Source organism: Thamnophis sirtalis, unplaced genomic scaffold (assembly GCF_051295495.1).
Source record: "Thamnophis sirtalis isolate CommonGarterSnake01/CBP01778 unplaced genomic scaffold, rThaSir2_p1.2 scaffold_4, whole genome shotgun sequence".
NCBI classification, from domain to species: Eukaryota; Metazoa; Chordata; class Lepidosauria; order Squamata; family Natricidae; genus Thamnophis; species Thamnophis sirtalis.
This window is the reverse complement of record NW_028261384.1, coordinates 24,845,685-24,857,863: the sequence shown is the minus strand read 5'-3', so window position 1 is coordinate 24,857,863 and position 12,179 is coordinate 24,845,685. Positions and strand designations below refer to the sequence as shown.

The 12,179-nt window shown below is 35.7% G+C and overlaps 1 pseudogene; it reads left to right on the top strand.

Annotated features, from left to right (window-relative positions):
* The first annotated feature begins 9,955 nt into the window (after positions 1 to 9,955).
* LOC148045787 (SCAN domain-containing protein 3 pseudogene) lies at positions 9,956 to 11,834 on the top strand (annotated as a pseudogene).
* The last annotated feature ends 345 nt before the right edge of the window (positions 11,835 to 12,179 follow it).

Below are 12,179 nucleotides of genomic sequence, written 5' to 3'. Positions count from 1 at the left end.
AATTAATTGCTTATTTACAGGGGAAAATATTTCAAGGATGATTAAATACAATAGCTTGGGTTTCTTTCAGATTCTCATTTTTCAAGTTTTAAATTAATTTCATCACATTTTAATTGTATTAATCACTCTGCTCAATGACCTATTGAGAACATAGATAGAGGAAGTCCAACCTTACTTCTCCAACTGGTTCTCTCCATGTCCCCCAATACTACTGACCATGTGACTTTTGGAGTCTTCTGAAGCTTGAAGGGATCATTGTTCTGCCCCTTTCTGAGTGGCCCCTGTCAAAGTACTATATATATATATATATTCCCAACATGGGTATGGCTAGCTGATGAGAGCTAAATAGCTTGAAATAGATCTATACTAGTCTCCCTTTATTTATTTATCAGCATAAAATATAACAAATATACATATACATATATATATATATATATATATATATATATATATATATATATATATATATATATATATATATATATATATATATATACATACACATACATACATACATACATACATTATATATATATATATATATATATATATATATATATATATATATATATATATATATATATATATATATATATATATATATATATATATATATATATAGAGTCACAACCCCTGGTAAGCCCCAATTATGGGAGGAAGCTAACTGCTTCCATCATCTGTCAATCGGCTCGTCACAAGAGTCCATCATGACAGAAACCCAATATTTTTTACTGTTGCCTTTGTTATATTTGTGTTTTTTATTTGTGCTGATAAATAAATAAAGGGAGACTAGTATAGATCTATTTCAAGCTATTTAGCTCTCATCAGCCAGCCATACCCTTACTGGGAATCGAGCCTGTGCTGTATTGCCTCTAAGGCAGATGTGCTAACCATTGAGCCGCAGAGCTCGACTTCTTATCAGCCAGCCAGGGTTTCTGTCGTGATGGACTCTTGTGACGAGCCGATTGACAGATGATGGAAGCAGTTAGCTTCCTCCCATAATTGGGGCTTACCAGGAGTTGTGACTCTAAATATATACCTTCTTCCCTGGCTTCAGCTGATAAGGAGGAGACCTGTGGCTTAATGGCTAAGACGTTTGCCTAAGATGCAATACAGCACAGGTTCGAATCCCAATAAGGGTATGGCTAGCTGATGAGAGCTAAATAGCTTGAAATAGATCTATACTAGTCTCCCTTTATTTATTTATCAGCACAAATAAAAAACATATATATATATATATATGTATGTGTGTGTGTGTGTGTGTGTGTGTGTGTGTGTGTATGTATGTATATATATATATATATATATATATATATATATATATATATATATATATATATATATATATATATATATATATATATATATATATATATATATATATATACATACATACATACATACATACATACATACATACATACATACATACATACATACATACATACTTAAAGTCACAACCCCTGGTATGCCCAAGTATGGGAGGAAGGTCACACTTCCACTCTCTGTCATTAGGCTCGTCACAAGAGACCATCCAGACAGAAACCCAATATTTTTTACTGTTGCCTTTTTGTTACATTTGTTATATTTATGCTGATAAATAAATAAAGGGAGACTAGTATAGATCTATTTCAAGCTATTTAGCTCTCATCAGCTAGCCATATCCATGTTTGGGAATCGAACCTGTGCTCCATTGCCTCCCAGGCAGGGAGTTGATGAGAGCTAAATATATATATATATATATATATATATATATATATATATATATATATATATATATATATATATATATATATATATATATATATATATATATATATATATATATATATATATATATATATATATATATATATATATATATATAATATTTGCTGATAAATAAATAAAGGGAGACTAGTATAGATCTATTTCAAGCTATTTAGCTCTCATTAGCTAGCCATACCCTTACTGGGAATCGAGCCTGTGCTGTATTGCCTCTAAGGCAGATGTGCTAACCATTGAGCTTATCAGCCAGCCAGGGTGAAAGGTATCTATTTAGATTTTACAACCCCCGGTATGCCCAAACATGGGAGGAAGGTCACTACTTCCATTTTCACTCAGAAGCCCGATTGGGCTTATTATCTGTGGAGGTCTTATTTTGGGGAAAACAGGGTATCTATTTTATAAGTTGACTGGGTTAACCATTTATTTATTGCTGTATATAGGTTCTTATTTTTATATTGTCTTGTATATGAACCGCCCATAATCAGTATGGAGTTGGGCAACACCTACAATGAATAAATAAATAAAGCAAAATATTTGATTTATGAAGCTTGCTGTATAAATGTTTGTAATAGCTAGAAATTTTTCCTTGAAAAAAGTTATGTCTATTTGGATATAGGTCTCTTAAAATAATGAGTTGGAATAAATGAGATTGAGGCCAAGAATTCAGTAAACTTCTTTTTAAATCAGGAACTAAGTTTTAATGGACTTAACTTGGCTGTTTGAAGTGAATAATTTTCAAAAGAATAAATGAAAGAATCGTGTGAAGTCCTACCCTTTGCATAATCAAGTTGTGACAAACTTTCTGAAGAAACAGGAATGTTAATAACAGTGAAGTGAGCAAAGCTATTAGATACAATCTCATCTCCAGTGTATTCAAATTGAGGACCTCATGACTATAAATTCAAGTAAAGTAAAAGCAAGCTTTCTTATTACACTTTTTGTTAATATAAAGAGTGCTGAATCAATAAATCATGGAAAAGATTATTATTTTGTACAAGCTGAAGGTGGCTGCAGGTCATTCTCACTAAAGCAAACAGAGTTTGTTAAATTAATCCAACAGACTTTCCAGTAAAACTAAACAAAAAATTTAATCAGCAACAGAAGGTAGCTAACAGCTCTGAAAATTGAACCATCATTGTGGCAGACTGTAAACAGAATTACAGGAACCCAAAAGAATCAGGGAAGTGAAGGGAAAACACAAAGACAAGGGTGATTTTTCATTTTCATGTATTTTATCAAATAGGTTATAAATGATTGCAAACTGTTAGCAATAAAAATAAGCATCAAATTTGAAAACCAGGAACTGATCTAGAGTGTCCATAATTAACCAAGTTAAACAGCTGTAGAATAAAAGATGTTGCTGGGAGATTACATTCAGCTCTATAACTTGTACCTATCATAGTCCTTTTGATTGCATTGTTCAGCTCCCATCTTGATTTTTTTTTCTCCTTCTCCCCATAGAAACCCTGTTTCAAATCTTGGCTTATAAACCCCATGGCTGAAATATCTGTGTATTATGGTTCATTGCACAGTCAGTCAGGTGTTCAAACCAAAGTTGGCATTTTTATCCACCTAGCAAGTCCTTCCCAGGGACCTGGGATTGCCTGGTTATGTTAAAGGTATAATTGAAGGATGCAAGCTGTTCCAAATAAAGCTGCCTTTTGCAATTGACTAACCATGATTTTGTCAATGCCAATGATGTTATTTTGGGTTTGCATTCAATATGCCTATTATTATTGGTACCAACTTGTAGTTTGAATTCTAAAGTCCCTGATCATGGATGTCAAACCCAATCGCATTACAGGCCATATCGTGACATATCTAAGGTGACCAGATTTTCAGATTGGTAAAGAGGGACACCTTTGACCGGGGGGGGGGGGGGGGGGCTTGATTAACAATTTTATACGGAGCAACAAAATTTTCATACAATGCAAAAATAGTATTGTAATTTTTTTTTATTTCAACATAACTACAATTTACAAATATAAATTGTAACTGTTGCCAAACATCAAAATTTTGATCACGTGACCATGAGGATGCTGCAACGGTCGCTAAGTGTGAAAATGATTGCTAAGTGTGAAAAATGGTCATCAGTCACTTTTTTCAATGCCATTGTAACTTTGGTCACTATTATCACCTTTCTTGCCACAGTTCTTAAGTGAATAACTGTAGCTGATAAGTTAGTAGCATAAGTGAATCTGGTTTCCCCATTTGACTTTGTCAAAAAGTCACAAAAGGCAATTAAAATGAGCCCAGGACACTGAAACCATCATAAATACGAATCTGTTGCCAAACATCAACATTTTGATCACGTGACCATGAGGATGCTGCAAAGGTCGCTAAGTGTGAAAATGGTCGCTAAGTGTGAAAAATGGTCATCAGTCACTTTTTTCAATGCCATTGTAACTGGTCACTATACCACCTTTCTTGCCACAGTTCTTAAGTGAATAACTGCAGCTGGTATTTTGTACTTTGGATAAAATCTTTTTTAAAATAGTCTAAGACAATTTAAAAAAAGAATCCACACAGAATAAATTGAAGTAAAACATTTCAAACTATTCCACACAGAATAAATTGAAGTAAAACTATTTTTAAAAATTCTATGCACAATATATTTCAAAGTATTGTGCATAGAATTTTTAAAAATGGTTTCACTTCAATTTATTTTGGATAGAATCCTTTTTTAAATTGTCTTAGACAAATTTTAAAAAAGATTCTATCCAAAATACAAAATACAAGCTGCAGTTATTCACTTAAGAACTGTGGCAAGAAAGGTTGTATAATGGGCTTAGTGACCAAAGTTACAATGGCATTGAAAAAAGTGACTGATGACCATTTTTCACACTTAGTGACCATTTTCACACTTAGCGACTGTTGCAGCATCCTCATGGTCACGTGATCAAAATTTTGATGTTTGGCAACAGTTACAATTTATATTTGTAAATTGTAGTTATGTTGAAATAAAAAAATATTACGATGCTATTTTTGCATTGTATGAAAAATTTTGTTGCTCCGTATAAAATGTTTAATCAAGCCCCCACCCGCAGTCAAAGGGGTCCCTCTTTACTGAAAATCTGGTCACCTTGCTTTTTAGGATGCTGTCTAGATTTGCCATAGTTTCCTCCCCAGGAGCAAGCGTCTTTTAATTCCTTGAAATTGGGTATGTCTAGTTTAATGAAAAGAAGAACCGAGGTATTGTATTGTGGTTGCTGCAATTAATATACTTAATAACTCCATTTTTATTCTTTATTTTTTAATAATAATTTTCATAACAGTTGCTCCTGTTTTTGTAATTACTGTTTTATATTATTATTTTAGTGGATTGTTGTCACCCCTGAGAGTCATTTCTATTGAGATATACACATTTGAACAATAAATGTATTTATTTTCATATTTAAGGAAAGGCATCATCTATAAACTAAGCAAAGGTGTAGTTTCCAAGATGTGCCCTTGGGATCTTGAAGTTGGTGGGAATCTACTCAGAGATTAATTGAGGAAAGCTTAATAACAGGGAGTCCTTAACTTAAATCCACACAGAATAAAACTATTTTAATAAATCCTATGCACAATAAATAAAATATTATTTTAAAATACATTAAAAAATAAAAGAAAAAAACCCACTTACCAGTAGGCAGACACTCCAAGTCAATCCAGAATGATGTAGATGTTAATACAAAGAACTGAGCAAATTAAAATGGTTAAATAGTCCCAGGGAAATATTTTTCAAAGAAAAAAGAGGAGCCACCATTTTTCCCACACGAGCAGACCTCCAACCTCCGTGCCCCTCCCCTCCGGAAAATCCAGGAAGTAACAGTCACTTCCCTCTCTAGCCAAGTATTTCCTGCAGCTCTATGGTAATGGGTCATTTTTTCTTATAAAAGTGAGTAAGGGCGGGGGGGTCCGTTTTGTTGCTTTAACGTTTAAATATCTTCAGTGAAAATACTGAGACAGAGAGAGAGGTTAAACAGGGTGTCTTTTGTCTTGCCCCGGTTAGGATTTCTTAAGCAAATCCACTGGGCTTTCAACATGAAGCCAGAAAATCAGGACTTTTTAAAAATGCGCCGGGACACAGGACAAATTGTTATAAAGCGTGGCCATCCCGCTGAAATCAGGACGTCTGGTCACCTTAGACATATCGGGAAGTTGTTTGTCTTTGTGGAGCCGGGGTGTGTGTGACTTTGGTAATGTGTCTTATAAGTTATAAATTTTGTACTTTGAGAGTACAAAACAGTACTTTGATCATGTGGTAGCCACCTTGACTTTTTTATGAACCCCTGCAAATGCTTATGTATTTTCTATATCCCCAACAGTCTATGCCTTTGTTCCTGTGATAGCGTTCACTGAGTTATTTGGGGAGCTGAGCAGTGGTTGGATCCTTCCAGTTTAACAAGTGGTTGGGTGATCGTTCGATTTGTGTGTGTATGCGCGCGCTGTGCACACATGCACAATTTGAAGAAATCTTTGCTTCCGGGTTTCTTCAGAGGAGTAACACAGCAGATTCGCAGGGTAATCTGCCGTGCAAATCAGCTGAGAAGATAACTGTAGGAAAATATTGCGGGCAAATGGGCCCATCTGATTGCCAGGATGAACCTGTTCACTCCCAGCTGATCATCAGAGCTACCAATTCACCCAAACCAGTCCAAACTGGTAGAATCCCACCCCTGGAGCTGAGTCAATTTAGTGTGTAATTACACTCAAAAAACATTAATTAAGCTAGAGAACAAATCTTGAAGTTGTTAGCCTTACAGAAAGTTAGTAACAATACTAATGGAATTTATCCCATCATACATACATACATACATACATACATACATACATACAGTATATGTTATAATTATAATATAATTATTCTTCTAGTGTAACTTACAATGTAAATTGTAATAATCATGATATAAAACTAACATAATTATAACATAAGGTAACTATAATTAAAGATGACATGTTTTCTGTATAGAGCTGAAAAGTATTCCAGCCAGGACATTAAAAAAAAAACTGAGGGAAACAATTAAAATTGTTCACTACATGTATAATTTCTAAATATATTAGTAATAATTAAATGTGCATTCTGCATTTCCTCAGATTGTACAAGTTCCAGCATTGTATAGATTTTTCTACTATGATCACTTATAGTAGAAATAATAAAATTAAAGCAGAAATATTACATTTCAGGTGATAATAGCATTTCAAAAATATGAATAAAATCTACTTAATAAGATTAGTTCCATATTATGTATACTTTATTTAAATGCTAAGAACTTTTTTCTTAAATGTTAATAGTACATATTGTCTACACATTAATAATTAACTCTATTATCAATGATTATAGCTCTGCTTCCCTAAAGGATTCAAAGTTTATTATTATTTCTAAAAGAAAATATTGGCAAAATTCTTTTAATGCAAAACTTTCTTAAAATGTGAATGTTTCATCTGATTATCTCAAGGATAGTGAGAAGAGTGGACTAATTTTTAGAGATACTATAAAGATGGTAGAAAAAACTTTATAAATTCATTAATAATGATTTGTATAAATTGTTTAATAACAATGATTTATCATTTTGAGATACATATTCTGGAGGATCTATAATCTGGCATGAATCGTTCATGATGCTATAAAATATTACATTTTTTCCATCAAGATGTTTTGTATCATCAAAATATTAGCAGATTGGAAGAAGCTTTAATAATACAGGTTTTTATAATATGGGTAATTACTGAAACAATTATTCATCATGTATTATTACAAAATAATAGATGTTTCCACTTGTTACTGATTCCTGATTTTTTTTCATATCTTTAAGAGCCTCATATTTTTTAATGTTGATAATGTTTTTTGTCTATGAAGATTCTCAGTCTTCCAGGTTATAGTTGTTCCAAAGGTGCTTTTTCAAAAGGCAACTGGACTTTTCTTTGTTTTTTCCCTTGAAGACATTTTACTTCTCATCCAAGAAGTTTCTTCAGTTCTGAATGAAAGGGGATGGGAATTGAAGGATTTATATTCCTTGAAGTCATCTGGTCATTAGCAGCCTCTCTGAGAATCATTGAAGCTAAAGAATGAGATTCTCTGAACTGAATGAACTTCTCTGAAATTAAGTCAAATACTGCAAGTTTCACACCTCTGGTCTAAGGTAGAGGAACATGGAAACTATCTTAAAGCGAGTTAGGAAATTAATTCGAGGCTGCCTGCTCCAATTGCTTCTGGCAAGTCTTCCTATTCCATGATATTTGATCCTTTCAAGTAGAGGTGCCAAGGACTGAACACAAAACTTCTGCGTGCAAGGAAAGTGCATACGCCTATCCCCTGAAAATAAGACCTCCCCGGATAATAAGCCCAATCGGGCATTTGAGCGCATGTGCCAAAATAACCCCCTCCCTGAAAATAAGTCCTTCCTGAAAATATTGCAGCGCAGCAGCAGCCATGAAGTGACTATGCTTGCTGCTTCCTGCACCTCAAAAATAATAAGACTTCCCTGAAAACAAAGCCAAGTGCTTATTTCAGAGGTCAAAAAAAAAAAGACCCTGTCTTATTTTGGGGGAAACACGGTACTTTAATATAGTTTTGTTGGTAATGCAGCTGATGGGAGAAAATTAGTAGAACTGAAGCAAAATATTATATTCTACAGAAGATTTCTCTGATGGCATACTATTACTTCTCTCTTGTAATTAATTGTATGATTCATTGCCTATTTCTCTTCTCCATCTTCTATAAGGAGTATTCTGGAAAGCTACCAGGTTTGTATTCAAAGTGGTCAATCACACCCACACTGACCCATGTACCCTTTTTGTTTCTTAGTAATGAAGGCTACATTAAAAATTAAAATAAAACGTCTTCCAGTTCTATGCATTCTAATAGTTCCCTCTCACCTTCTTGGTAATACCAGTTTAATGCCAAACCTCCTGACTTTATGTTACTTGAATAGGTGATTTGAGGAAGCATCCATTTTTTTCTTTCTCTAACTATCTTAATTGAGGAAGAAAAAAGTCATTTGCTTCATTTCTGCTCTATTATCTCTTCTGCACAATCTGTATTTTATTTCTCTCATGCCTGTAAAGGGCTTTCGACTGCCATTTCTCACGCTGAAAAGCTGTATTATGTGTGCACAGCTCCACTTAATTTCTTCTTTTATCCATTGGGGACTTTAAAATAATCTGTGTTTTTTCTGCACCCATAAAATGTTGTATGCCTCATCCATTTTTCTCCCTCAGTAGAATCCCATTCCTGCCCTCTCCTGAGAACTAGTTTGAGATCCAGAACATTTGCCCAGAAAAAGTGCAATTATTTAAAAGAGGGAGAGAAAAAAATAATAGCAGAACTTCCGCTACTAATAGGAGCATAGAGACAAAGTTCAGTGTATTGTATCTAATGTTAATGCATTCCTAAGGGGACTCTACACTGACAAAGAAAAGTTTTCTTGCACTTTGTAAATGAGGTATAAGGGATTGCTTACAAGCATAGAGACTAAAGCAGACCCTGTTTGTGCATTCTGCTGTTCAATCTGACCTTTAATATTTTGCCATCTACTGTCAGTGGGGAAATGGCTGTTGTAACTGTGATTTAAAGATTTTTTTCCACACAATAACTGCTTTGATCTTGAAGTTTTATTTGTAAAGGCATAAAAAAAACTTATGTTGTATACTTAGGCTAGATCTAGCTAAAAACATGCTTTGATAAACCATGTTGCTTTATGCATGATTTTAATTAAGGTCAAAACAGGGATGGATCAGAATCTCAGCATATTGGAGCACTGATTAGGAGCCCTAGAACTGCTTCCCAAATGGTCTTCTGCCCCATCCCTTCAGAGGTGGTATTCAGAAGATTCTGACCCGTTCTGGAGTACCAGTAGCAAAAATTTTGAGTAGTTCAGAGCAGTGGTCCCCAACCCCTAGGCCACGGACCGGTACCAGTCCTTGGATCAAATGGTACCGGGCCGCCCAAGGAACATTAAATTATTTCCATTTTATTTACTGTGGTGTATTTCTCTCGGGTTTGTTTGACTTTCCATGGACGAGAGGTTAACCAGGAGCTGAGAGACGTCACCTAAAGCCGCACCAACACCGTGCTTGCGCAAAATATCGCAATATCGGGGCTCTCTTCTCTCTGTTCACTGGTACTTTCTCATGTTTAACAGTGCTTGGTGTAAGTGTATATTGTGTTTGCTCAAATTTAACCCATAAATTAGCAAAAAGATGTATGAAACAGACGTCATTAGAAAGTTTCCTTGGGAAAAAGAAAAGGCCCAGTGAAGAGACAGAAGAAGAGCCTTCAACATCAAAGAAACATAAAACTTTTAACAGACAATACCATGAGTCCTACTTGAAATATGTATTTATTGGGACAGGTGATTCCCTCACACCAACCCCGCTCTACATAGTTTGCGGCGACCAGCTCTCTAATGAGGCAATGAAATCTTCAAAACTGCTTCCCCATGTGAACGCCAAGCACTCTGGATTAAAAGACAAGCCCCTGGAGTATTTTGAAAGAAAAAAATGGGAACACGAAGGACAGAAGAAATTTATGAGGGCCATCACATCAATAAAGGAGAATGCACTGAGGACATCATATATGGTTGCTAACCATATTGCTAAGGCTAAAAAGCCATTCTAAAAAGAGCCGAGGTGGCGCAGTGGGTAGAGTGCAGTACTGCAGGCCACTTCAGCTGACTGCTAGATCAGCAGTTCAGTGGTTCAAATCTCACCGGCTCAGGGTTGACTCAGCCTTCCATCCTTCCGAGGTGGGTAAAATGAGGACCCGGATTGTTGTTGGGGGCAATATGCTGACTCTGTAAACCGCTTAGAGAGGGCTGAAAGCCCTATGAAGCAGTATATAAAAATCTGCTATTGCTATTGCTACTATCAGTGAAGAATTGATCTTGCCCTCCACTAAAGACATTTGCCATGAACTTCTAGGAGAGGCTGATGTAGAAAAGATAGCACATGTGCCTTTGTCGGCTAGCACTGTGACTAGGCGCACTGAGGAAATAGCCGAAGACATTGAGACACAATTGTTGGAGAAGATTAATACATCACCATGGTACACATTCCAGGTTGACGAATCTACAGATATCGACAATAAGGCAATACTACTTGTTTATGTGTGGTATCTATATCAGGAAGATGTGCATGAGGATTTCTTAAGTGCACTATCTTTGCCAACCAACACCACAGGAGCAGAACTGTTCAAGTCACTGGATGGTTATATATCAGGAGAACTAAAATGGTCTTTTTGTGTCAGCATATGCACAGACGGAGCTGCTGCCATGACCGGACGACTGTCTGGTTTAACTGCTCGGATTAAGGAGGTTGCACCTGAGAGTGAATCTGCGCATTGTATCATTCACAGGGAAATGCTGACAAGCCGAAAAATGTCACCGGAATTTAACAGCGTATTGATTGATGTCATTAAAATTAATAACCACATTAAAGCACACGCCCTTAACTCACGCCTGTTTGAGCAGCTTCGTGAGGAGATGGTCACAGAGCACAGATGCCTTCTCTTATACACAGAAATAAGATGGTTATCCAGAGGAAAATCTCTAACCAGAGTATTTGAATTACGAGAGACATTGCAAAGATTTCTCTCAGAAAAGAAGTCACCACTGGCAGCACATTTCAGTGACAAGATATGGGTCACAAAACTGGCTTACCTGTGTGACATATTCAGCCTGCTCAATGAACTCAATCTGTCCCTTCGGGGGGAAATGACAATTGTTTTCAAGTTGGCAGACAAAGTAGCTGCATTTAAAGCCAAACTGGAGTTGTGGGGATGGCGCATGAACAGAGGCATTTTGGACATGTTTCAGACATTAGCGGGGATTTTAGGCGACACTGAGCCTGAGCATTCATTCTCCCAGTTGGTGCACAATCACCAGTCTTTGCTTTTAAAAGAGTTTGAGCACTACTTCCCAACCACAAAACCAGTAAGGAATGGATCCGTGATCCATTTGTCAACAAACCAGGTGAATCTAGCATGTCTGTGCAAGAAGAAGATCAACTGCTGGAGATTGCAAATGACGGCGGCTTTAAAACTACGTTCTAGACAACTCTGCCGGTGTTTTGGATTAAAGTCATAGCGGAATACCCTGAGATTGCCACCACAGCACTTAAATCCTATTGCCATTTCCGACATCCTATCTGTGTGAAGTGGGGTTTTCTGCAGTGAGAGCAATCAAAACAAAACAACGGAATAAACTGGACATAAGCAACACACTTCAGGTGTCATTATCTCCTAATACCCCCAGACGGAACTGTCTCGTTGCAAAGAAACAATCTCAGGGTTCTCATTGATTTAGCGTTCTAGTGAGTTAAAATGTTAAATCACTTTATATTCATTTTTGGTGTAACTGTATTTTATTTTGAAGGCATGTTTAAATACAATTAAATTAAAATTATTAAATCAAAACAATCTAAAATATAAA